At 41.6% G+C, this 26622-nt stretch overlaps 1 protein-coding gene across 3 annotated transcripts in view; it reads left to right on the top strand.

Annotated features, from left to right (window-relative positions):
* The window catches only part of TBC1D9 (TBC1 domain family member 9), a 110574-nt gene that overhangs the window by 8895 nt on the left and 75057 nt on the right, over window positions 1-26622 (top strand). The gene's annotated exons all lie outside the window — the stretch shown is intronic.

Here is a 26622-nt window from a genome sequence, read left to right as displayed (position 1 = left end):
TTACTCTTTCCCTTAGTGAGAGCCTACTGGTGACAGATTTTCTCAGCTTTTTTATGTCTGAAAATGTCTTCATTATGCTTTCATTTTTGAAGTACATTTTTGTTTTGGATGGTTGGCAGTTAATTTTTCAAAGCATGGTTAAGATATTGTTCCATTGTCTTCTGATTTGCATTTTCTCTCTCTCTTTTTTTTCTGGAGAAGTAAACTGTCACTCTGAATTATTGCTTCTGTGTAATAATATGTCTTTTTCTCCAGCTGCTTATAAGGTTTTCTCTTTGACCTTGGTTTCCTGCAGTTTTACTATGATCCAGCTATTTGTGGATTTTAAAAAACTCTGCATGGGGTGGTAGGACTTTTTGATCTATTGTTCATTGGCTTTGTAAACTTCATCCAATGGCTCTTCAAATATTGCCCTTACCCCATTCTCTTAGTCTTCCTTTCTGGAACTCCAATTACATGTATGTTAGACATCATTGTATGTTCTATGTCTGTTACCTTCTGATTTTTACTTGCTTCATTTTGGTTATTTTCTTCTGATCTGTGTTCCAATTCACTATCTATTTAACTGTATTTAGTCTGTATAAGCCTACCCATTCTTAATTACTTTTCAATTCTAAGATTACCATTTGGTTCATTTTTATAATTTCCAGTTATCTATCAGAACTCTCCATTTTTAAAATCATTCTTGAGCATGGCAAGCATAGTTATTTTAAAGTCCCTTTGAACTGCAATATCTTCAGCCCATGTGGGTCTATTCTATTGTCTGTCATTTCTCCTAGTTTTCATGAACGCTATTATATCATCCTGTATGCCTGGTTACTTTTCATTATGTAGGGACATTGTACTTCTACCTTGCAAAAGTAATCTGAAATAGAAGACAGTGTAACAGAGAATTTTTTTCTGCCAGTTGCAAACCAAAATCACTTTATTTTTAGGTATTGATATATTTCAAAACTGAGCTCTAACCTGGGTGGTTTTGCCTACTTAAGATTCACACTTACGATTAGGTTGTGGATCTCTAAGGTCTCAACCCAAAGAGAGGGGAGCATCATTACTTTCCTGCCTCTTTGCTGACACTGATTGCTACCCTTGTCTTTCCAGTTTCTGATTCTGTTAAAAGCACATCCAGACTCTCAGCCACGCAGCAGCCCCTTTGGGAAGAAGCACATGCCTCCCCAAATAATAGTTTCCTCCCATGTAGGGCTCTTGTCTCTGAGCCACTTTCCCAGGTAAAGTAATTTATCTCTTTTTAATTCTTTGATATCTTAAAGTACATTTTTGTCCCATTTGTATAGTTGTCCTCAGTAGCAGATAGTTGTGCAAATTACCTTGTATGCCATTATAAAGTGGTGCTACTATTATCTCCATTTCATAGGAGAGGAAAGTAAGGCGTTAAAGAGATGGAGTGATTTGCCACAGATCACACAGCTAATAAGTGGGGGCCTATTTGACTTTGTATTTATTTTTCTTTACAAGACTAATTATAGTGACATAGGTTAACTTTATTTTCCTCACTATCCCCCTTGAGAATCTAATAAAAGCAATTGACTCTACCTCCCTAAGAATGAAAACACTGAAAAAAATTTACATGCAACTCTAGGAGCTTCATGGATCCTGGCGAATTAGAATATGGGTGCTTCAAGTTAGAGGACATCACCAAGAGATTGAGACAATTTCTCATTACCCAAAACCAAAAGTGTGAAATCCTCAATTTCTCATTACCCAAAATCAAAAGCTGTTCTGTTAGAAATGTTTGAGTACTAACTGTGTTTGGAAGGCTGCACTTTATAAAGATATAAAAGAAAGAAAAGGCAAGTTTCTGTTGCTGAGCCATTACTAACCTAGGGATCAAACCTAGATGAATAGGGACTTCCCTGGTGGTCCAGTGGTTAAGATTCCATGCTCCCAATGCAGGGGGCCTGAGTTCAATCCCTGGTCAGGGAACTAGATCCCACATGCTGCAGCTAAGACCCAGAGCAGCCAAATAAATAAATAAATATTTTTTTTAAAAACCTGGATGAATAAATTTGGGAGAGCTAAAAACATAGGCATGGGAATGATACAAGTGCAGACTAAGACTGTATCAGAATATTTTGATCTGAGATTTAGCACTGGACTGTCCAGGAAATGGACTTTTTGCACCACATGGAGACCATCACAACTAGGGGAACATGACATTTGATAAAGGAAGGCAGTTAACAAGCAGTAAACATAGGGAAAGCTCCCCCTTTCCTGCATAAAGGCAGGAAATAAATTCTCCTTTGGCTAGAGACAGACTCTTATCAGCCCAGAGACAGCACCAGAGGACTCTGCAAACAAACCTTGTTAAACTATCCCTTATCTTCCTAGTTAAGGAAGATGAGGACTACCTAGCCCTAGTTGGATTATACTCCTAGCCCAAACCCCTTTGTTTTGACAATTCTTCACAAATATATTGTTTCTTTGTCTAAAAGTTCTAAGAGTTTCCTCCTTTGGCCACTTCTTTGGGTCTTCATTCTCTTGTGAAGGCTCTTGTGTACATGTACAGATTCACTACAGTTTGTATGCTTTTCTCCTATTAGTCTGTCTTTGTCAGTTTAATTTTCAGACCTAGCCGGGGACTCAAAGAGGGTGGACGAAAACTTCCTCCCTACACCAGAGAACTCCCAGGAGTGAGAGAGATACCAAAGCGATGTTCTAGAAGGCCTCCTGTTTTTAGGGTAAATGCATTCATCTTGCCAATTTGCAAGTTTTTTTTTAATTAATTAATTTTATTTATTTTTATTTTTGGCTGTGTTGTGTCTTCGTGGCTGTGCGCGGGCTTTCTCTAGTTGCGGCGAGTGGGGTCTACTCATTGTGGTGTGCGGACTTCTCACTGCGGTGGCTTCTCTTGCTGGGGAGCACAGGCTCTAGGCGCATGGGCTCAGCAGTTGTGGCTCGCGGGCTCTAGAGCGCAGGCTCAGTAGTTGTGGTGCATGGGCTTAGTTGCTCCGCGGCATGTGGGATCTTCCCGGGCCAGGGCTCGAACCCGTGTCCCCTGCATTGGCAGGCGGATTCTTAACCACTGTGCCACCAGGGAAGCCCCCAATTTCCAAGTATTAATGAAGTTGCTCTTAGTTGCACTTAGCAGTTAACATTTTTCTTTGTAGATTAATTATGTATAAAAGCCAGTAAAATGTGTGCTAGTTCCTAATGGAACCTAATGTTATAACTGTGTGTTGTCGTGGGCAATGATCTATAGTTGTGTATGGGGTTGGCTCATATACTTACTTAATATGCAAGTGCTGCTAGCGAGAAGCACGGTGAGACAAAAGCAGATGTTGCTTGCTTGTTCCATGAATTCCTCCCCCTCTGCTTGTTATTATCAACCTCAAGAGGATTTTGTCCACAGAATGATTTAGTCACCCATTCCAATTTGTCTTGAGACCTTACATTATTCTACAAAAAAAGCTGTAAGAATAAATACATGTAATTTGTGTAGGGTTTGAGATGGCTTTTGACATCTTCCGGGTGTTTGTAAACTGATCTCCAAAAGTAGGGAAGAGAAAATTTACTCCAAGCCTCCTTTTCAGAAAGTTGAGGAGTTGAGGCTGACTTCCTGTTCTAGGGACATGGCATTTGTTTTCTGCTTTACCATCATCACACGCAGAGGGGACACACTTTATTTTTTATTTATTTTTTTATTGGAGTATAGTTGATTTACAATGTTGTATTACTTTCTGCTACACAGCACAGTGAATCAGTTATATGTATACATATTTCCACTCTTTTTTAGATTCTTTTCCCATATAGGCCATTACAGGATATTGAAGTAGAGTTCCCTGTGCTATACAGTAGGTCCTTATTAGTTATCTATTTTATATATAGTAGTGTGTATATGTCAATCCCAATCTCCCAATTTATCCCTCCCTCCCTTTCTACTCTGGTAACCGTAAGATTGTTTTCTACATCTGTAAGTCTATTTCTGTTTTGTACATAAGTTCATTTGTACCATTTTTTTAAGATTCCCCATGTAAGTGATATCATATATTTGTCCTTCCCTGTCTGACTTGCTTCACTCAGTATGACAATCTGTAGGTGAGGGGAACCACTTTATGAAGAGATCGGGTTTTAAATTGTGGGGTGGTTCCCAGGCCTGCACACAAAAACCTGTTTTGTAGTTGTGTCCAAATCCAGAATTTGTCACTTGGAACTGAGCAGATTGTAATGCTGACGGCTGTGGTGGGTACCACCTCCGGTCTGGGTCTGGGTCTCAGAGGCTAAGCCCAGGCGTGCTTCCTGGCGCCCTGAGTGCACCAAATACCACAGGCAAATTGGGAAGCCACCAAGGTTGCTCTTCTCACTACTTCTTTTGTGTTCTCTACCAGCTCGCAGGGCTCTAGTCTTTTTCAGCCCTTCCCTTAGTAAACATACAACCGGAGTCAGAACCTGACTCAAATCCCAGCCCCATCTGTTACCAAGAGATGTGATTTAGGAAGTGTCTCTTCCTTTCTGAGCTTGATTTCCTTATATAATATGGCTTAATCACCTTTCAGCGCCAGGAGTGAGGATTCTGTGAGATAAGTTATGTAAAATACAGGAAACACAAGGAGCCCTTCGTAGGTGATGGCCCATCATTGTTCTCCGATTGCTGATGATCTCTATTAGGTGTTAGGAGGCCATTGGCTCTGAGTAATAAACACCGGTGTGTGAGCAACTCAAGTCTTACAGTTTACAGAGACATTGCCTTTTTAAAAGGTGCTGATATAGCAAATGGTTATCTGTCTGAGGTTTAGGCGGCTTAAAAAAAGTTAAGTGAATATTCAGGCTTTTTGGTGAAGGGAATTTTTGATCAGCAACTTTATTTTTTATTTATTTATTTTTAAACATCTTTATTGGAGTATAATTGCTTTACAATGGTGTGTTAGTTCCTGCTGTAAAACAAAGTAAATCAGCTCTATGCATACATATATCCCCATAACCCCTCCCTCTTGCGTCTCCCTCCCACCCTCCCTATCCCACCCCTCTAGGTGGTCACAAAGTGCCCAGCTGATCTTCCTGTGCTATGCGACTGCTTCCCGAAGCTATTTTACATTTGGTAGTGATATATGTCAATGCCACTCTCTCACTTCGTCCCAGCTTACCCTTCCCCCTCCCCATGTCCTCAGGTCCATTCTCTATGTCAGTGTCTTTATTCCTGTCCTGCCCCTAGGTTCTTCAGAACCTTTTTTTTTTTTTTTTTAGATTCCATATATATGTGTTAGCATACGGTATTTGTTTTTCTCTTTCTGACTTACTTCACTCTGTATGACAGACTCTAGGTCCATCCACCTCACTACAAATAACTCAATTTCGTTTCTTTTTATGGCTGAGTAATATTCCATTGTATATATGTACCACATCTTCTTTATCCATTCATCGGTCACTGGACACTTAGGTTGCTTCCATGTCCTGACTATTGTAAATAGAGCTGCAATGAACATTGTGGTATATGACTCTTTTTGAGTTATGGTTTTCTCAGGGTATATGCCCAGTAGTGGGATTGCTGGGTCGTATGGTAGTTCTATTTTTAGTTTTTTAAGGAACCTCCATACTGTTCTCCATAGTGGCTGTATCAATTTACATTCCCACCAACAGTGCAAGAGGGTTCCCTTTTCTCCACACCCTCTCCAACATTTATTGTTTGTAGATTTTTTGGCGATGACCTTTCTGATGGGTGTGAGGTGATACCTCATTGTGGTTTTGATTTGCATTTCTCTAATGATTAGTGATGTTGCGCATCCTTTCATGTGTTTGTTGGCAATCTGTATATCTTCTTTGGAGAAATGTCTATTTAGGTCTTCTGTCCACTTTTGGATTGGGTTGTTTGTTTTTTTGATATTGAGCTGCGTGAACTGCTTGTATATTTTGGAGATTGACCAGCAACTTTAAATCATTCTACCTGCATACCTTCCTCCCTCCTTCCCTTCCTTCCTGGGGATGCACATTTTGAAAGCTCTGCCAGGAAACGCAGACCTCTCTCTCCCTCTCTCCTGGCCTCAGTGACTCTGTGGCAAACTGGGGCCACCAGGGAGAGGACCGGGGTGGGAGGAAGGGGAGGGGCCACCTTTTCCTTATATTTCTATATATTTTTGTATGTAAAGATGCATGGTTAGTCATTCAGGAATTTGTAATTTAGAAATGTCGTCACTTAGTAGCTAGGTAAACCAGAGAACTTATAAAGAAATCATTGACCCCCTTTCCCCTTTGCTTTGTTTCCCTTTCCTGTCAGGGGATGTGTTCAGAGGACAGCCAGTCATTTTTCAAGTCATTCTGCAATTGCCTCTGGCTTCTGGTTTGCTCCAAATGGCATTTCACAGGGTGCTGTTGGTTATTTACACTTGCTTTCAGGGAGCCAGGGTTCCTTGGCTGTGGGATCCAATCAAGAGATCCATTAAGGTCCTCCTAACTCTCCACGGGAGGATCTGGATTGGAAACTCTCATTGGGATGAATCAAGTCTTCTACTTTCTGTTTGAGCCCAAGGAGCAAAAGGCAAGGTGAATAACTATCCAACCCCTGAGGTGAGGTCTGTGAAATGCATGCCCACCTTCCAGCTCCATTATTCTAGGCTTGCTGGGCAAGTATTTGCTAGAGGGAAGGTCAAGTAGAACATTAAGGATTTGATCTGTGTTTACCCTCTAAACAGGAAAGGTGAACTCTTGTTTTTCTCATTTCGTTTTTTCTAGATTCCTTGCCTTTAATATTTCTTAATAAGGAAACTCTTTACATTTCAGTAGTACAAATGAATTTTTAAAATCTTTGTGTTAACCTTGGAACCAAAGCAATCTCTAATAAAAGTAAGCAGGCCTTAACAGATTTACATTTGGACTCTTTAATTAAAGCTTTTAAAGGAGAAATCTTTAATCTTTTGTTTACTCCATTGGCATTTTATAATATTTGCATATCTATTACTATAATGAATAATGTAAAGTACATTATTTCTAAAAGCATCTTTGTAATAATTTTCAAATCTATGTGGTCTAAAGGCTAATTTTCAAAGTTGTTGTGGTGGTCATATTATTTTATTAATGCTTGATTGTATATATTTTCTATTATTTATACAATTAACAGAGTATAAAGGCAGAGGAGCTAACATTTGTTGAAATTCTTCTGTGGTTCAGGCATTCTGCTGAGAACTTTTCACACATCACCAATTTGATTTTCATAACAACCCTGTAGGTTAGTTATTCTTTCCTCTGTTATAGATGAGGAAACTGCCTGCTGGAAAAGTTAAGTTTCTTACTTGAGGAGACCCTGCTAGTAACAGACAGAGCTTGGATTTATACTTAGGTTTGCCTGCATTTGGAAAGAAAAAAGGATAAAAAGGGAGATAAAGAAAAAAGAGAGAGGAAGATGAAATTGGAATGCACCCTTTGGAAAGCCAAAGGAAACCGAGGCAAAGTCAGTCCCAGTCTTAGAAATGCAACCTTGAGCGTGGAAATGAAAGGAAGAGGCAGAGCCAGGTGTGGTGTCACTGGCTCGTGGCTGTCGTGGTTACAGATAGCTAGCTGACTGTATGCCAGGGAGGAAGCCTGAAAACTCTCTCTGGATTTTCCTAAAAAAGGTCTTCAAACTTTCCCCATATCCAGCCTTCTAGTTAAGCTGTCTTTGGGACCATGATATAGAGCCATTCCAAGTTATACAACTGAGAGAGCATTGAACCTTTGGATGGAGGACCAGGGAAGGAAAAGGCCTGTTTGTGTGGATATTGCACAAAGAAAACCAATATCCATGTTTATTGTGTGGGAGGTCAATCTCAAAAAGATTACGGCTACCAAAGGAGGAAAAATGTATATTTGACATACACTATTGATTTTTATTAATGTAATCTGTGTCAAATGTCATAAAGATTTTTTTGAATTTAGTGTCTGCTTCTTTTTTCTTTGTGGATATAAAAATATTGAGTTTTATATAGGATTGTTGTAATAGTTTGGCTCCCCAAACTATTTTTTTTCTTTTAAAGATACGGTAGAAGAAAAGGGGATTTCAGGTCTTTGAACGACCTGAAATTATATACAAGATTTATGGGAATTCATTAGGAAGGTGTATTTTTCTGGAGCTGAGGCTCCACCACTTTCATTGGCTCCTTAAAGTGGATTATGAATCAAAACAATGAAGAGCCAATACTCTAAAGTCTTACCTTTCTCAACTCTGAATTTTCTACCAAAGTGATTTTTCAGGAATTCATTGCTATTGCTTGCAGCAGGATTATTATAACTTGTAAAAAGTCTTATACCATTTCCAGGTAATTTTGTTAGCCTTCTGACCAGTTAAAGATGTTCAGTTTGCTATATAGTGTTTAAGCAATAGAAATGTATCACTGCCTGAATACAATGATAAAAATGTTAGTGCTTCTTTCTTTCTTTTTTTTTTTTAATTTTTATTGGAGTATAGTTGATTTACAGTGTTGTGTTAGTGGTTCTTTCTTACTCTTATCCTGATACCCATATATGTGGCCCTTCAACTATAGTTCTCAGTTTCTCGTTGTGGGGAAGACCCTAGAAGTGTGTGTGTGTGTGTGTGTGTGTGTGTGTGTGTGTGTAGAGGGGGGAAGAAGAGAAGGAGCACGGTCTAGATAAGCCAGGGGAGGGTCTTGCCTTAGTCTAAGGACGGATATTGCCCCAGCTGCTCCCTTCCTTGCAAATGCTTCCATCAGGGAGCCCTCCCTGGGATGCTCTGTCACGTAGAGCACACAACTCTGACAGCTAAACCCCCTGGTTCTCCCTTGTTAATTCTCCTTCCCTACAGGTGAATGGAGAGAATAATTGGGTCCAAATACAGAACAGTGAGTAGGCGTTTCCCTTTTGCGCTATAAAATTCAGCTATCATATAATTTACAAGATGTGGACACGACCTAAGTGTCCATCAACAGATGAATGGATAAAGAAGATGTAATTTATATATACAATGGAATACTACTCAGCCATAAAAAAGAATGAAATGTTGCCACTTGTAACAACCTGGATAGATTTGGAAGGTATTATGCTGAGTGAAATAAGTCAGACAGAGAAAGACAAACACTGTCTGATATCACTTAAATGTAGAATCTAAAAAATAAAACAAACTAGTGAATATAACAAAAAAGAAACATACAGATAAAGAGAACAACCTAGCGGTTAGCAGTGGGGAGGGGGAAGGACGAGATAGGGGTAGGGAATTAAGAGGTACAAACTACTATGTATAAAGTAAATAAGCTACAAGGATATATTGTACAACACAGGGAATATAGCCAATATTTTATAATAACTATAAATGAAATATAACCTTTAAAATTCATGAATCATTATGTTGTACACCTAAAACTTATATAATACTGTACCTCAGCTACACCTCAATAAAAATAAATAAATCAAATCAAATCAATTTCAGCAGTTCTGATAGGATGGTGTAGCTAATCATTAGAGATCATGCACTCCACCCCACTTATTAAACGATCGATCGTCAGGATATTGGCCCTCAGGCTAGGAACTGCAAACTCCTCTTCCTTCCTATTCTCTATTTTGCAAAAGAACCATCTCTGGTCTCTCAAATAGGGCCCTGCTTGGGTGTAACCTGTGAGCTTTAGGAAGAGGGTGCCATATGCCCTCTGACTTTCACCTATTAATCTGCTCTCACCTGTTTACGCGCCCACTGTCCCCTCCCCCCTCATTGTTTCCTTGATAAAAGTCAGTATTCCTCTCTTCTGACAACCCGCATCCTCGTGGCAAATTCCATGGAGTCGTCATAAAGGCACCACGTGGTTTTGCTTTTGAAAAGATTCATACATTTATGGGCTGTTCTTTTCAGAGCCCTGCTGTTCTCGTCCATATGATTCCAATTTCGGAGTGTACCCCGTGACTTTTTCATAACTTCAATAGCTTGGGTTGTACCCTTGATAGAAACATCTATGAGGAATTATGATCTGTCTCTCTTTTCTTAGTGCCAGTAAAAACTTTGGCTAGCAGAGGGCACCTCTTTGTTTTATATTTTTTTGGACGTTTCAGTTTGTCACAGGACTGAATGCAATTGGATGTTACAGCTGTACTAAACTTTAGCATGTGTGCTTTTAACGGCCACTTGCAGATTTCTATTTCTGTGTGCTTGTAACCCATGTTTTTTAAAGATGAACACAGGGATTTTATAAAGTCCTTAGATGAATTCATTTTTTCCTTGCTCTTACTCACCATCTAGATCTTTGTCTTACAGGATCCATAATTCCTACACAGAATGGGAGAGAGTATTTTCAGAAAGCTTTGTAAATGGGGACAATCATCTATGAAAGGGCCTTGGAAATGTCCTTCAAATAGAACGTAAATGTCAAAGAGGGTATCTGGTCGTATTTAAGATCATGTACGGCAGATAGAGTTTGATAAAAAGAAATTCTATATTGTCTTTTAGTATAAATTATATTTGGGGTGAAGGAGTTTAAACATTTCTGGTGGTTGTTATCTTAAAGGACTTTCTGGAATAGAAGGAGACCCAGCAATGCCATGGTTTTTAACTTCTTTGAGACTGGTTTTCAACTGAAAATGGACATAGTTCCCCCTACCCACCTCACTCGTTTATCATAAGGGCCAAATGAGATGCTGAAAGTCCTTTGAAAGCCAGAAGTGTCAGGTTTAATATGGTATTAGGATTCCGTGTTTCCAAATGAAGTCCTCTCGTCAGAGTATCATCCATCTACCCAGCAAAACCGGGAACAACCCAATGACAGTATCAAAAGTCTACTGGGCAGCTATCGGCTTAATGGTAGCATGTACCAAGTAAAAATGGTGTGTAAATAAAACGGCCTCGCCCACAAGGAGCAGATGTTCACTGAAAGAAGGAAGGAAAGAATGAGAAGAAGAAAAGGAAGGAGAGAGGGAGGGAGGGATGGAGGAAGAAAGGGAAAAGGAAAATGAAGAGAAGAGAAAGGAAAAGAAAAATGTTTTGTACAGTAACTGTCTGGGATGGTAAATTGTCAGGTCCTTAGTTTTTTAAATCTAGGTGAAACTGACTATTTCTTATTTCTTTGGAAGTAGTTTAATACCTTATTTTACATCAATCACAGAATTAAAAATAAGCGTAGGTAGTTCCAAGTACTTTGAGATTTCATGTACCTTTGGATTCCATGTACCTTGTTATGATTTCATTGCAGGATAATCCAAGTAGGAAACAGAGAAAGCCTGCCTAACTGTTCTTGGGGGGCCTTTTGCCCAGGTACAATCAGAGGAATCTGGCTTTATGGAAATGAGTGCAAATTGAGGTAAAAAGAATTTGATGTTGCTTAGTTTAAGGTAGTAGGGTTTTGTGCTGAAATTAAGAGGGAAAACAAAGATCCAGGCGTTAAGAAGTATCAGATCTACAATCCCTAACACCCCCTGAAGGATCTAGAAAACCTCTCTCTGAAAGACATTTCTTTGGAAACTTTTTCTTATTTTCCTGGGCAAGTCTGGTCCTGACACCAGCTAAATAAAGGAGGGATTAGTACCTGGATATTTAAGAACTCCTGTCATTTAAAACTCAAATAATTATTTTTGAAGGGATTGAGGAAGGAGGGAAGAGGGCTATTGTCTATATTGTAAAGGGCAATTTTTTAAAACATTAAACATTTAGGAATATTCTTCATTGCACAAAGAACTATCTTTTCCCAAATATTATGAAACTCCTAGCCCTTTCAGTCTATCTTTTTTTCTTTCCAGCTTTGATGCAGATGTAGTTTATGTTTATAGAGATACATTTCATTCCTATGAACAATGATTGTAGTTTTTTTTAAAGTACAATGTGATAAATGGAAACTGGCACTTGGCACCAATCTCAGGGGGACAGTAGGGAGTGGTGGGGACCAGGGCAAATTGGGGAGTCCATGCCCTATCGAAATACCTAGTCACAGGCCAATATTTACATTGCAATTGTATTGTATGGTGTCACCATGATGCATATTGTTATAATTTATAAATATATACTGTCAGTTGAATTGTATCAGTAGGGATGTTCATTCCCTGATATTCACTCAGCATGTTTGAAATTAGCTCCAAAGTGCTACGGATTTAAATAATCACGCTTTCCATAGAGAAGTGGTTTTCTGGTAACAGGAACGGGATTCTGGGTCTTGGTGGAGTGTTGTGTCCTGTGGTATAAACAACTCTGGAAAGACTTGAGTTCTATGTTGAAACCAGTTTTAACTGGTAATGGTGTGTGTGGCTGATTTTACATGACCAAGACCAGATTTCATTTCAGCTAATTAAATAAGCACTCAGTGAGATGAGAACTGAGCAGTGTTTGTTTAGGACTAGGAGAACATGGGTGAATAAATGATAACAATATCCTAACTGGGAAAGGTGTTCTGGTTTCCTCAAAGTCTTCTTGTGTTTGAGACATCTTACATTAATGTCTAGCTACTAAGGCAGAATGTGGTTGCACATTTAAATATATTTGCAACTGAACAAAGGTACTGTTAATGTTTGGTTTTCTTTACAAACAAGACCTATGACCGGTGTCTGACAGGGAAGTCAGCCAGAGAAGATTAAGGTATAATTTACCCCATCCCTCTAAATCCCATTCCCCTTTAACCCATTCCGTATTATATATTATTCATACATTTATCAATACTCTTGAGTTTATATTTTCAGCTGGTACTACCTCTCGGGACAGCAGTCAAGTGTTTAAGAGTGTAGACTTGTGGTTAAGAGCGTAGCTTTGGAGCCAATACCTGAGCAGGTCCTACACAGGGTACTGTGCACTTGGAAAAATGCATCCCTTCTGAGCTGTGCCACTGCGAAGATAGCCCCCAGGGCAGAGTTGGGGCTACATTTCAGCCCCACCCATCTCTCTTATCCAGGTACCTTTATGCAATGCACGAACAGCTCAGAGATCTAGAATAGCCCCGTATTTGAGTTTGAAACCCACTTGTCACTTCCAAGCTGGTGTGGTTTGGGGCAAATGGTGTTTCCCTACCTCACACTTCTCATCTGTAAGGTGAGGATGAAAGTAGTGCCTATATATTGGAGTTGTCTATATTTATAGTTGGAAAGTGTTGAGAACAGCCATCGGAACCTAGCAAGAGCTCAGTATGTCATGGTGATCGTTATAAGAAGTGAGAGTGGGGAGTTTCAACCTATGGCATTTGGCTCCATTCGTATTGGGTGATGGTTTCTATTAGCTGGAAGAGGTGGAAACTCAAAGTACTCTTGCTTCTTACTGAATTCAGCCTTGAGGTCCAATGCACCAGTTAAGGAACAGTTTCACTTCACAGTGTAGTGGGAAGAGAAGAGGATTTGGAATAAGATGGCCTGGCTTCAAGTCCCAACTCTACTAACTTCATGTTTACATGTAGGTATAAGGCGAGAAAAATAATACCTACTCAGGATTTTCGCTAAGATCAGCGAGTAATCTTGAGAGCACTGAAGCGCTCTGCAGATGTTTAGTTTAGTTTTACTATGGGATCGCATAGGGTTTTAGACCAGGTGTTCCTTCCGCAAGACAGGCACCAGCTTGCAAACCATTTACTCTTTTGTGAATCAGTCGTTTCAGTGGTTTCAAAGAAGAAAACTTCTGGATTTTGGCAGTGAGATTCCTCATAATAGTTAGCGACCTTCCTTAATAATAACAATACGTAACACCAGTTGAGCGCTTACTGAGGGTCTGGCACTCTCATTTGACCATCACAATGACCCCAATAAGTAGCAATTAACATTATCCTCATTTTTCAGAGGAGGGTTCTGAGCCTAAGGTCACACACGCAGCCAGTAAGTGCTTGAGCTGGTGGGGTGTGAGTGAGCCCAGGGCAGCCTGCCTTGAGTGCACCTGCTTCAGCACTCTGCAGCCAACTTCCCTTTCCCCCTTGCGTTTCCCCCTCAGAAGCTAGTTTAAGTGGCCCCATGGTCTGAGTAAGAATGTGGCTGACCCCCTTTGGATAAAGGGCAGGTGTTGGTGTCATTTAACTTGAGTTCATTGAGGATGGACAAGTAATGCCTGATTGATTGCTTAGAATAGCAGCTCAGAACGTATGCAGGGCGGACAGTGGCTGTTCCAGCAGTGGGAAGGGCGGTCTGCAGTGTTCTCCATGTTGAGGTGGGGCGCACCCACCGTTCACACGCGCTCCTTGTGGTGTTCAGCTGCTTAGCATTGTTTCGGGGGCCTTAGGGTGCAAGCAGATGCGTGTCCTGTTTCTTGTTGCTATCTCGGTGCCATCAGATCCATTCTTTGTCAGGGTATCTGACATCAGATTTCCTCTGGTTCCAGCAGTTAGAGGGAAGGGCTTTTTCCTGACTAGGTGATCTTGGTCTCAGAGTGGCCAGCTTGCACACACCAGGCTGTAGGAGAGACGTTAATCACTGGAGTGGTCTGATGATGACCCTTGCAGGCTTACTAGTCATATCCTGGACTGAAAGTGAACCTCAAGGGTAAAGCTCTGTGAAGTTATGGGAAGAGACCAAGTGGGTGGAGGTATCTGCTACCTAACTAGGAGTCCATGTGGGGGAAGACATAATCCCTGCCACTCACTAATACCAAAATTTTTAGCCCCAGAGAGGCCACAACAAAATGTCTGGGTGAGTCGGTCTTGATATCCCTCCAAAACAGAGTGCTTGCTCAGATCCAAATGACATAATTGCTCAAAGGGGATTTTCACTAAGGAACACAGCAAGGGAGAAAACCCTGTTGCATCATTATTTCTATTTTGAAAACCAAGAGGAAGGAGAGAACAGCCTGTTAAATGGAACTGAAATTATCATCTCCCTGGTGCCATATTGGGCTCTTGGCTGTTGTGATGGACAAGCTGAACTTTGGGGGTGAATCTGAATGCAATCTTATCTTCACACCATCAGAAACCTCTCATTAAAGCTGTAGGGATTTGTTCAGACCATGCATATCTATAACATATTAGGAAAAACACATTAGCCAATATCCATCTCTACCATCCTTACTCTTATGAGAGCTTCACATTCTGAAGTCCAGTGAGGTGATGTTGCCGTGTAGTCACGTGAAAACTGAACTTTCACCTGAGAGAGAGGGTAACCAGTTAATGGCAATTCCATAGCTATGGTGAATAAGGACTGTGTGACATAGCGACCACCCAAAAAAGGAGGAAGAGTAAGAATTAAGGATACAGAGGGACTTCCCTGGTGGTCCAGTGGTTAAGACTCCGAGCGCTTCCGCAGCAGGGGGCACGGGTTCGATTCCCTGGTCGTGGTCAGGGAACAAAGATCCCACATGCCACGTGGTGCAGCCAAAAAAAAAAAAAAAAGAAAGAAAGAAAGAATTAAGGATACAGAGGGGAACAGAGCAGTGATGCCAGGACCCCAGAATGGCACTAAATGCTGCTATTTATTTGCCTTACATATGCCTACATTCTCATCAAAGGAAGTAGATTTCCATCTTTTCTACCACAGCTGACTTAAATTAATTGAAAGCTTTAGGAGCATTGTTACTTCTTACTATTTAAAGTAAAAACAAATTAAAAAATTCTTCACGTAACTCAGAAACTGCTTGAACATGAGAGAATTGTTTCCTTTCCCCCTTATATTGGGTTGTAGCCAACGTTCCTGGCTGACCTTGAACGTGGTATCAAAAGAATGTGCCTGAGGTATGTAGCCAGTGACCTTTATTATCACTATACACGTTGAGTGGAAGGTGTTTACCATATTACAGTCTATCTTAACTTCAGGCATATAGAGTCTACTTGTTTTAGCTTTAGCCTTGGCAACAGGCCAACTGTTAGAATGACTCCTGACACTGAACTTGCAAATGCTTTAAAAATAAATGGCCAAGACAATTCTACTACGTTTTTCCAGTAGACTCTGGTTTTTAAAGAACATCATATATGGAGAAAGATTTTAGTTAGAAAAGGGTACTACTGCTTCTGTGTAATCAAAGAAGGGCGTTAGAGATGTAAAAAAGAGGGCAGCTGATGTTTCAGGGGCATGCAGTAGTTGGACGAGCTTTTTTCTTTTTTTCCTTTCCCTATTTTTACTTTCTGGCTAATTCATCACTCACTTTATTCATTTATTCATCCATTCACTCCCTCCCTCATTTATCTGTTGAACAGGTATTAGGCACTTACCATGAGTTAGGCACTGAAGATGCAAAAATGTATGACATCATCCCTTTGCCTGGGAAACTGGATTCAGCAAGAATCTGCACAGATGTTTAATACTGGAATTAGTTTCTTGGGTTTTGTTAAGACCTAATGAGAGAAGCTTTGAAATGCAGATTGAAGTGTGTGTGCCCTCCATGGGGAATTGTTATTTGTGCTAAATGGAGAATATACCATCATGGATGGTCTACGCTCTCATCCCAGTATATGAGTGGTTTGAGACTGCCCCAGGCTCAGGTTTGAGAGTCTGCAAGTGGGCACAGGAATGGGGCCGGGCTGCTTCACAACTGTGGGCAGCAACGCAAAGAAGGAATCGTTGGTGAAGGCAGACTCAGGAGCCAAAGAATCTGACTCGTCAGAGGCTTGAACAGCAAGTCCAAGGCAAAGAGTCTTCAACTGGAGCGGAGACTAGAGGCACTGCCCCTCAAATGTATTAGCTAATTACAGCGGTGTTTGGCAGCTAGTTTTGTAGCTAATTTTGCAGCTGTGAACTGCTGGAGGTCTGTGTACACTCTCAGTCTGAGTTCTCTCCAGAATTTTAAAATTTGATGTTTTCATTTTTATTATGTTAATAATTAATAGTGTGAATAAAAGTCAATGCAAGTTATTCTGGGTTATCGGAATGACCACCTTTTGACTGACACGTGTTAGTGATCAAGTTAGCACTTGGATTTACAACTGTGATGGCCCCATATCAGTTGTTTTTGAGCCATGGAGAAAGTGGCGGAGGCGGCTTGAACAGCACAAGATGCATTGGGCCAGAATAAGGTCAGATGATTTCACAGCACTCTACACAAAGGTGTCCTGAATCTGAATAGAGGAAAATGGCTGTAGAGTCACTGCATTGCGCAACAAAAGGTAACTAAGTATGCTGACTTCCACTCAGCCTGTGCAATATTCCTGCTCCAAGCGACAAGTTAGTGTCAACAAAACAACCCAGTCTTTCACAATAAGTTAATGTGGTTATTTCAGACTTCTATTGGTTTCATAATTTTGCTGTATTTGATTTGAAAACATATTTTGGTTTTATAATTGTGAATGAGTTTCGAGCATGAGAAGTTTATACTTGGTTTAATGTGTGTCGGTGTTTGTCACACCATTTTAAGGAAAGGTAGTACTGAGGGGATTTGTGAGAATGTTTCTACCTTTAAGGTCCATAATTAACATTTGGGAAACTTTAGAGAAGAGGCTGTAATTGCTGACCCTTACCAGCTCTCCCTCACGCCTCCCCTAATTCTTGAGGTTATCGATTATTAATGTGCTGAGCAAAACCTGCCTTTGACACAGTCACAAAGACACTCTCTAAAATTTAAATAAATTTTGAGTAATAATATATTCATATGGTTCAAAAATCCAGAGATTTTTTTTTTTAATGTTTATTTATTTGGCTGTGCCGGGTCTTAGTTGCAGCACACAAGATCTTCCTTGTGGCATACGAGATCTTTAGTTGCGGCATGCAGGACCTTTTAGTTGTGGCATGTGGGAACTTTTTTTTAATAGCAACTCATAGTTGCGGCATGTGGGATCTAGTTCCCCAACCAGGGATCGAACCTGGGCCCCCTGCATTGAGAGCACGGAGCCTTAGCCACTAGACCACCGGGGAGCTCCCCCGAAGATATTATTATAAATCTACTATACTTCAATTTTTAAAAAATGAAAAAATAATTATTGAAAAATCCAAAGATATTAAAAGGCCTGCAGTGGAAAATGTCTCGGTCCCATTACTCTTAGTAACCACTGTATTCATTTTTTGTGTATCTTCCCCAGATCCTTTTTGCACATTCAGGCAAATACCAAATCTAGCTTTATCCCACCCTTACCCCAACCCTTTCCCCAACCCTTCGTACAGAAAGGTTTCCTGCACCACCAGACTCTTTCAGCGAACATGTATCTTCGTGTAGCAGGACAGAGGATGTCGCCATTCTTTTTATTTTCTTTTGTACGGCTGCCTATTATTCCATCAATGTCATCATTTATTTAACCGCTTCCCTATTAATATACATTTATACTGTTTTCAAACATTTACTATAAAACTAGTGCTGCAATAAATAATCCTGTCCATGTCATTTAGCCAAGTGAAACATCTGTAGGACAAGCACCAAGAAGTGAAATTACAGGGCCATTGGGTCCATGCATTTGGAATTTTGATAAATCTTGCCAAATCACCCTCCCTTGAGGTTTTATCAAGTTTCGCTCTCCCAAGCAATGTGTGAGGAATGCCTGTTTTCCCAGTCTTGTTCAAGAGAATGTGTTATCAAACTTTGGATTCTTGCCATTCTGATAAGTGAAAATGGTGTCTCAGTGTATTTTTAATTTGCATGTCTCTTGTAAGTGATGTTGAACAGTTTTTCATCTATTTACAAGCTATTTCTATTTTCTCTTCTGTAAACTGTCTTTTATTGTTTTTTGCCCATTTTTTATTGAATGGCTGCTCTTTTTCTTACCAACATTTAGGAACTACTTTTAGGGACGCGAGCCCTTTGTCCGTGACCTGAGTTGCATCTTTTTATACCCCTAGTTTGTCTTTTGACTTAACGTATAGGGCTTTTGCCATGTAGAGGTTTGGGGGTTTTATGCAGAAGAATATATATATATATATATATATATTATGTGGTTTCTGAATTGTGAGGCATAGTAGAAAGGCTTCCCACTCCCAGATTCAAAGGGAATTTTGAAAGAACCTTTCAAAGATGTTGACTCACTGGTGCTGATTAGGTTGCTGCCCTGGGCTACATCATAGCCCCTTGACCTCCATGCTCACTATGGCTCATCCTGCGTCATTCTTGTCTGTGGCATAGTTTTTGGGGACCTAAAGCTGGACAAGGGTATTTTCAGTTGCCTATCAAACTAGTAGCAGACCAACTCTGTCAGCTTATATCCTGTTTCTTTTTCTTGGGCATTTTTTGAGAGGCTAGTAATGGGGAAAGGTAGAGCAGAAATGGGCAGCTGACCCTGGAAACTGTGCAATGACCTTCTTAGTCATGCCTGTTTGCGTCAATCAGGCCATTTCACAAATATTCCATCACTTGTTACTTTTGTGATTTGTTTTAATTAACTTTTTTCTCCAGAAAGTAATGCTACTTGTATAGTTAAAAAAGTAGCACTTTGATCATTAAACTTGACATTTTTATGAAGCCCATGCATTAATATTTTCTGATTTCAGTCATTCTAAGAGCCTGTCTAGACTGGAAGGAAGCTGTCAAAGCCTGGGAAGTAACGATGTGAATCAGTTAGTTTGAGCCTGGCTCTGTTGGTGATGCCTTCTTATAGTAAACCCTTTAAAGAAGGTTGTAATGATCAAGTTGTAGTATATGGACATCTTTTTCTTTATGCCAGCCACCCAGGGTCTTGAGAAGGGAAGCTACGAGTGCATGGCATAGAAGGGGTAATTACTAGGAGTTATTAGAGTTTGTAATTCAGGACGCCATAACCACTGAGACACAGTAAGGCCTTTGTCATTTGAAAGAACTCTAATGCGTAGGTACCATGATTTCCATCATACAATGTAATCTGATAGTCTAAGAAAAATAAAAAGCTCACCCCCCTCCCAAAGGAGGTCGAAAGAAATAAAGAAGAGGGAGGCAAGGTGGGGGGTCAAAGGAGAAAGAGAGGGAATGAGAGATGAGGAGAGAGAACCCCAAAGAGTCATTAGCCATAATTCAGTGACCAGGGAGGAGAAATCACTGGCAGAATCTAATTATCTGAGAAGGAAGGAAGTGGGGGGGATCAGAGACACAAGTTGGGGAGGGGGTGGGCCGGGGAAGATGCTGACAGTTCAGACAAAACGGTGATCGGAGCCTTTTCAAAGTAAAATGAAAACAAACAATTCCAGCATTTAGCAGAAAATAAGGGTTTAATTGTTTTAATAACAGTAGAAAAGTGAAAAGAAAGTATAGAATGGTACCACTCTGAAGAATTATAATTAGGCCAGAATCATAGCGTTATCTATCATATATTAGTTACCAGACTGGTTATTCTCCAGTAAACCAAAGGTTTATTAAGATCAACATAACATTGCCATGACCCAGCCCAATACCAGTCATGTGTTAAGTCACTATGTAAATGTTTCTGGATGAATGAATGATTGAATGGTAAATGAATCGTCTGTTTGGGACATATTTAGGTCTCTGACCTCAGTTCAGATTGAATAAAGATATTTATGGTCTTGGCTTTATTGTGACCGTGATTTACCTGTTTGTAGAACCAGATGGAAAGGTTATTGGAAAGGATTTCAACGACCACACTTGGGTGCCATTTACATTGCCCCGGCTCCTTCTCTATCTCTGAGGTTTGGGGGCGGGGAGTTGTTTTCTTTTTCCATTTATGGGAAATGAATGAGTGGAGTTGTAAAATGATCAGTGATCAATGGAACGTCTCAAGTGACCAAATACCTTTTTTAGCCCTGGCATCTGTAGTGGTCGCTTTGACAAACAATAATTGATTCATACACCCATGTGATATTATGTTCTCGTCCTTGATTTTTATGTCATTGGGAGCTGTTCATTTTTTCAAAATAAATTTATTTATTTATTTTTGGCTGCATTGTGTCTTCTTTGCTGCGTGAGGGCTTTCTCTAGTTGCAGTGAGTGAGGGCTATTCCTTGTTACGGTGCGTGGGCTTCTCATTGAGGTGGCTTCTCTCATTGAAGTGGTTTCTCTTGTCGCGGAGCACAGGCCCTAGGTGCGCGGGCTTCAGTAGTTGTGGTTCGCGGGCTCTAGGGCGCAGGCTCAGTAGTTGTGGCACATGGGCTTAGTTGCTCCGCGGCATGTGGGATCTTCCCGGACCAGGGCTCAAACCCATCTCCCCTGCATTGGCAGGCGGATTCTTAACCGCTGCGCCACCAGGAAACGTCCCTGGGAGCTATTCTGATCGTTGAAGGTTGGCCTGAGTAAATCTTTTCTCATTCCCCAAAGGTCCCCTGCTTCTATGAATTGGGCATCAGTTATTACTTCCATTGTTTGAAAAAATAGGCTCTAGGTCTTGTGGGGATCCAGGACAGGGGAGGAATAAATCCTGGGTTGGAGATGGGACAGTCCAGCCCTGGGAGACTGGAGGAGGAATTTAGACCCACTGAGGCTAGGCGCGTTGTCTGAGAAAGTCTCGGTAAAAGGCAGCCAGCTAAGACCAGGGCAGAGGTGAGCAGATGTTAGCAAGTAGGGAGATTGTGTGCTCAGGGAATTGGAATGTTGGGGGCAGGATACCAAGCCTGGTATTCAGCCACAGGGGAATAATTCTAGACACTGGGTCAGAATGATCTTGTTATTAATAGGACCAGCAGGAAGATGGCGGTTCCTCAAATACTCTTTGCCACAAAACAGAGCCTATAGCCAAGTGCCAGGGTTTTATGTTCCTCCACTCCGGGGTTTAGGTAGCTGGAGAAAGAGAGGAGATGAAGGAGTTCGTTTGGACCACTGCAGGCTCACAGGCTTGGGGGCCAAGTCAGGGTCAAAAACAGGCTAATCAGCACCCCAGCTGTCTCACGCTTTCCAAGGTGATGCCTGTTGTCAGTGTTTCATCCTAACTGTGAAGCATCTTTATTTATGAAAATTGCTAACAACTACACAAGTGGGGGTTAAGGAGAATACTGTAATTTTTATGGATTGTCAGTTAAAAAAAACCAGAAAGGATGCTGTGGGATCTAAAGTACATAAGGACATTGGGTCTTCGTTTCTGTGCGAGGGTTTTCTCTAGTTGTGGCAAGTGGGGGCCACTCTTCATCGCGGTGCGCGGGCCTCTCACTATCGTGGCCTCTCTTGTTGCGGAGCACAGGCTCCAGACGCGCAGGCTCAGTATTTGTGGCTCACGGGCCTAGTTGCTCTGCGGCATGTGGGATCTTCCCAGACCAGGGCTCGAACCCGTGTCCCCTGCAGTGGCAGGCAGATTCTCAACCACTGCGCCACCAGGGAAGCCCCAGGACATTGAAGTAAAGTTGAAGTTTCTGGAAGCTAGAAGTCCTTATTATTGCTCTTTTTATTTGTACTACTTCCCTCTAAGCATCCTCAACCCCCTTAAAGAAATTATTCTAGAAGCTGATGCAGTAAAATGAGCACAGGCTTTGGAGTCTTACCGCCCTAGACCCACTGACTGGGGCTGCCACCTAAGCGGCTGTGTGCCCATGTTCTCATCCATCAAATAGGGATAAGAGTTGCATACATGTCATAGGATGTTGTGAGGATTAATTAGAAAGTGCTCTATGTAAAGTGATTAGGATAGCAGCTGACATATGGTCAACGCCATTATTGGCTTTGTTTGGTTGTTGTTTTAAGGTCAATTGGAAAAATACACATATGCTTGGCATATATAGTACCTTTCATTCCATTTCTTCAACCAGAGTATAAACAAGGTTTCTAGTGGAAACATAAATTCTGTTCCCCAGACCCTTAGGATCTCTAGGGTCTTCTCCACCCTTTGGGCCTAGTTGTCTGTTGCCAGTTAGATGCCAGGGTAATTCTGGAAACTTCCTTCGAAGGCTGGCTGAGCCCTAGCGAGGGCACTTATCTCAGAGAGAAATCACCTTCTAGGAACTAGGAAAGGAGTTGTGTGTGTTGTCTGGGCCACAGTGGCTCCCCTCTGGGTGTCCACACAGGAGCTGGTCTCTGGTCTCAGTCACAAGGGTCCATCATTCCATTCTGGAGAATAAACAGAAAATACCAAACTGTGAGGCCTGAACTTGCCAGTATTGGTAGAAGCTTTGGGGCCACCTTGGAAACCAGTTCTTCAAAGGTTAGTCCCCTCCAGGAGAAGGTGGATGAAGGAAGCTTCTCCCTAATAGAAATAAAAACAGCAGAGATTTTGCCACCTTCCCTGGGGCGGACCATCTTACCTCCCAAGGAGCACAGTGGCACTCGATTTCCCTTGCTGCACCTGCCAGCCCAAGGCCCTTGTCACCCTGTGAGTGCGAAGCAGCTTAGTGGACTCTCTTGGCCAGTGAAACGGATCCTGACTTCACTCACTTAATGTCTCTGAGCCTCCATTTCCTCATCTGTGAAATGGGGATTTCATCTGGGTTTTTTGCAAGGATTAAAGAGGTGATTCTGTGTAAGGACAGTTCCTAGTATAAAAGAAGGGGCTCAATTAATCTCTTCCTCCTCATAAAGTTTCCTAACTGGTTTTCCCGCTTCCGTTCCCACTTCCCTAACAACTGCACGCTGCCATCAGAGGGATTTCTACGCAACCGCGTGTGACACCCCAGCCCCCAAAACCTTCCCCGGTAGGGTAAAGTCCAAACAGTGCAGCATGGGGCTGCCCAGCTACAATCTGATCTCTATTCCAAACCCGCAGTCATGCCCCAAACATGCCATGTGCGTTCCCACTGTGCTGGGTCACCTTGCCACACGTGGGCAGCTGCAGCCAGGAATATGACTGAACAATTCCCGAGTGCCAGGCACTGTAAATGTTCCATGCGCCTTATCTGCTTAAATCCCCACCACAGCCCTGTCAGGAAGATACCATCATCTTCATTGCATGGGTGAAGAAATTATGATTTTTTTTTTTTCAAATTATACACCTTGCTGCAAGGTCATGACCCTAGGATGCAGTCAAACTGGGATTCCATCCAGGTTCCTGGTGCTTTTAAGTGCTATCTTCTACCAAGCCCAACACCAGGACACTGTTCGAAACACTCTCTCACATGAGCATCCCAGCCCTGGTTAATCGCCCTGGAGCATCTATTCTACGTACCCTTGAACTGACCAAGCAAATGAGCATTTTATTTCTGTGAGTTTTTTTTTTTTTTTAATAAATTTATTTATTTTTGGCTGCGTTGGGTCTTCGTTGCTGTGCGCGGGCTTTCTCTAGTTGCAGTGAGAGGGGGCTACTCTTACGTTGCGGTGCACAGGCTTCTCATTGCGGTGGCTTCTCTTGTTGCAGAGCACGGGCTCTAGACACTCGGGCTTCAGTAGTTGTGGCTCACAGGCTGTAGAGCGCAGGCTCAGTAGTTGTGGCGCGCGGGCTTAGTTGCTCCGTGGCATGTGGGATCTTCCTGGACCAGGGCTCGAACCCGTGTCCCCTGCATTGGCAGGTGGATTCTTAACCACTGCGCCACCAGGGAAGTCCCGAATGAGCATTTTAATGGTTGCTGTTTGTATGTGCTGCTTCTGTCTTCCCAGTTGGATCCTTGTCTCCCCAAAGACAGCAGAGATAGATTGTGTTTCCAGTGCCCAGCAAAGAGAGCTACGGGAGCTCAGTGTACATTTCATAATGACAAAGATGAAAACCCGGCCTCCAGGAATGAGACCGTATTTATTCCTTCACCTCTTCTAGAGACTAATAACCATGGTGACCACTTAACTAAGATTCAAAACGTAACCATGAGAAGCACTTTTTCACCTACCACTCAGTCTCCTTTGTAATGTAAGATGGAAGTGTTATGACCTAAAGCTCTTTTCATGCTGTCAAATTAAGCATTATTTTTAAAAATCCTGCATACATTACATGGACAAGATACTCCACGGTTTATGTAGCACTTCCTTGAACAGTATGTCATCTGATCTACTCAACAACCCTGGGAGATGGGCAGAGAAGATAAATGATTCTTGACTTAGTGGCAGGAAACTGTGGCTCAGAGAGGCCAAGTGACCTGTCTGAAGTCACACAGCTCGTGAGTTAGGGAAGCCAGAACTTGAATTTGCCACCTCTGATTACTTTACACAACCCTGGGTGGGCCCTGCCATGTTAGAAACGTGCCCATTCCCATCAAGGAGATAGACCACTGCCATCTAAATGTTTCCCTTGTATTGCTGGCACTGTCCCAAATTTAAAGGAACTTAGTTTTTTTAGGGGTTTCCCTGATGATCTTTTTGGAAATTATTTGAAATAGGCATGTTGGTAATTTCCTAATCATTTGGCTTGCTAATTGTTAAAGTGTTCAGTCATTGTGGTTGTTTATTCGTTGGGCCTTCTGTGGAGGGCCAGGAGGCCTGAGAGCCTAGGCATTGGTTACATGGGGGCCCTGATTCACTTTTCCTTGGAGTCCATTCAGAGGAGTGAGGACTGATGGTCAGAGAGCCTAAAACTTTTACAAGGAAGGGAGTTTTCCGTCCTAATAAAAATTTTCCAAGAATGAGCCCAAAGAGAATCAAAGATCAGGCAAAATGTCACATGAGTCACCTCCCCATGTACATGGCTAGATGTATTCTTTTCCTATTAAAAAAAAAAGAAAAATATGTACATTGCACTTAAATAAAGTAAAGCACGTTTAGCGTAACTTTATAGACAAACTCTTGGAAAACTACATATTATCAACTCGAATGATGTCAGTATGTAACAAAATTAAACATATAGAAATTTTGTAATGTGCTGAAAGGTTTTTGTGCTTTGTTTAGTCTATCCAGAGCTTTCCACCTATTTTCACATCATAACACACTTAGGAATTGGTAGTATTTACAGGGCACATGGGGTAAGTGCCCACCCAGCTGCCCTAAAGGGCTGAGAGGTCTGTGTGCTGCCCCATGTGTGTCACCATCTCCCGGGGCACCACTGGGAAGCCCTGTCCTGATAGACAGAGAATTAAGGGCTGGGCACTGGGGGACCCAGAGCCCTGCTTTGCTGTCTCTGTCTCAGAGAATACACTAGTTGCACTGGTGGAAACCCTGAGTGCATGAAGCACACGCCTCTCCCAATCTTATAATCTTCACGCTTTGACAGAGCCATGGAAAGAATCTGTTTTCCTGATCTGTGTTCTAGATTTCAGAGGCCCTGGCCCTCGACCAGCAAAGAAGAAGTTCTGAAGCTGGAAGTGCTGTGCTGGGATGCCCAACACTGCCCAGTTCTCAGCTGGGCCTTTGCCTCACTCAGGACCTTGTAGCCAGTATCTTCCTTGACGTCCCTGTGTCCCCAGTTGTAGCTGACATGCTGCCGGGAAATTAGTCTGAGAGCCATAAATGAGATGTTGTCACTACAGGAAAAGGGGAGGCATGTCTAAAAGGATAAGGGCTGGCGAATTAGCCATCAAGGGAGAATCACTGGCATTCTGGAATCGTCTATGTAATAGCTGTCGAACAGGGAGCCTGTGCAGTTTGAAGAAGCATCTTAAATATTGTTCATTTACAACTGGAAAATATTTAAAACTTAGGCTTTTTCTCCCTCTGTTTCTCCCTCTTCTCTCTCCCTTCCACCCTGAACCAATACGGGTGACAGAAAGAAAAGTTGGGGCAAAAATCTTCTGTCTGTATCTTCTGGATTCAGGGAACATATGGTGACTCTCTACAGAGTCAGGATGTTTAGGGTTGCATAAAAGAATCTGAGGGAGATAGTGTGGAACTGTTACGTGTTTTCAAAAACTGTACTGGTTGAGAAACATTGGCATAAACGGAGTTCTTGCCTGTGATTATATTTTTTAAAAGTTTTAAAATACTGATTTTGATGTAATCCTGTTCTTTTGTTGCATATTGTGTTCATTAAATCCGAAGATAGAAATCAAAATTTGAGGGTTTTTTTTTTTTAAGAGGCTCCCCTACTCTAAGCTCATTTTAAATGAGCATGCTTTAAATGAGCATAGTATAATATGTGTGTATGCATATATATATATGTGCATACTATATGTCTGTATATGTATGTATGCATATACATT

Source organism: Balaenoptera musculus, chromosome 5 (genome assembly GCF_009873245.2).
Source record: "Balaenoptera musculus isolate JJ_BM4_2016_0621 chromosome 5, mBalMus1.pri.v3, whole genome shotgun sequence".
Classification (NCBI taxonomy): Eukaryota; Metazoa; Chordata; class Mammalia; order Artiodactyla; family Balaenopteridae; genus Balaenoptera; species Balaenoptera musculus.
The sequence above is the reverse complement of the archived record's forward strand: the minus strand, read 5'-3'. Positions and strand labels throughout refer to the sequence as shown.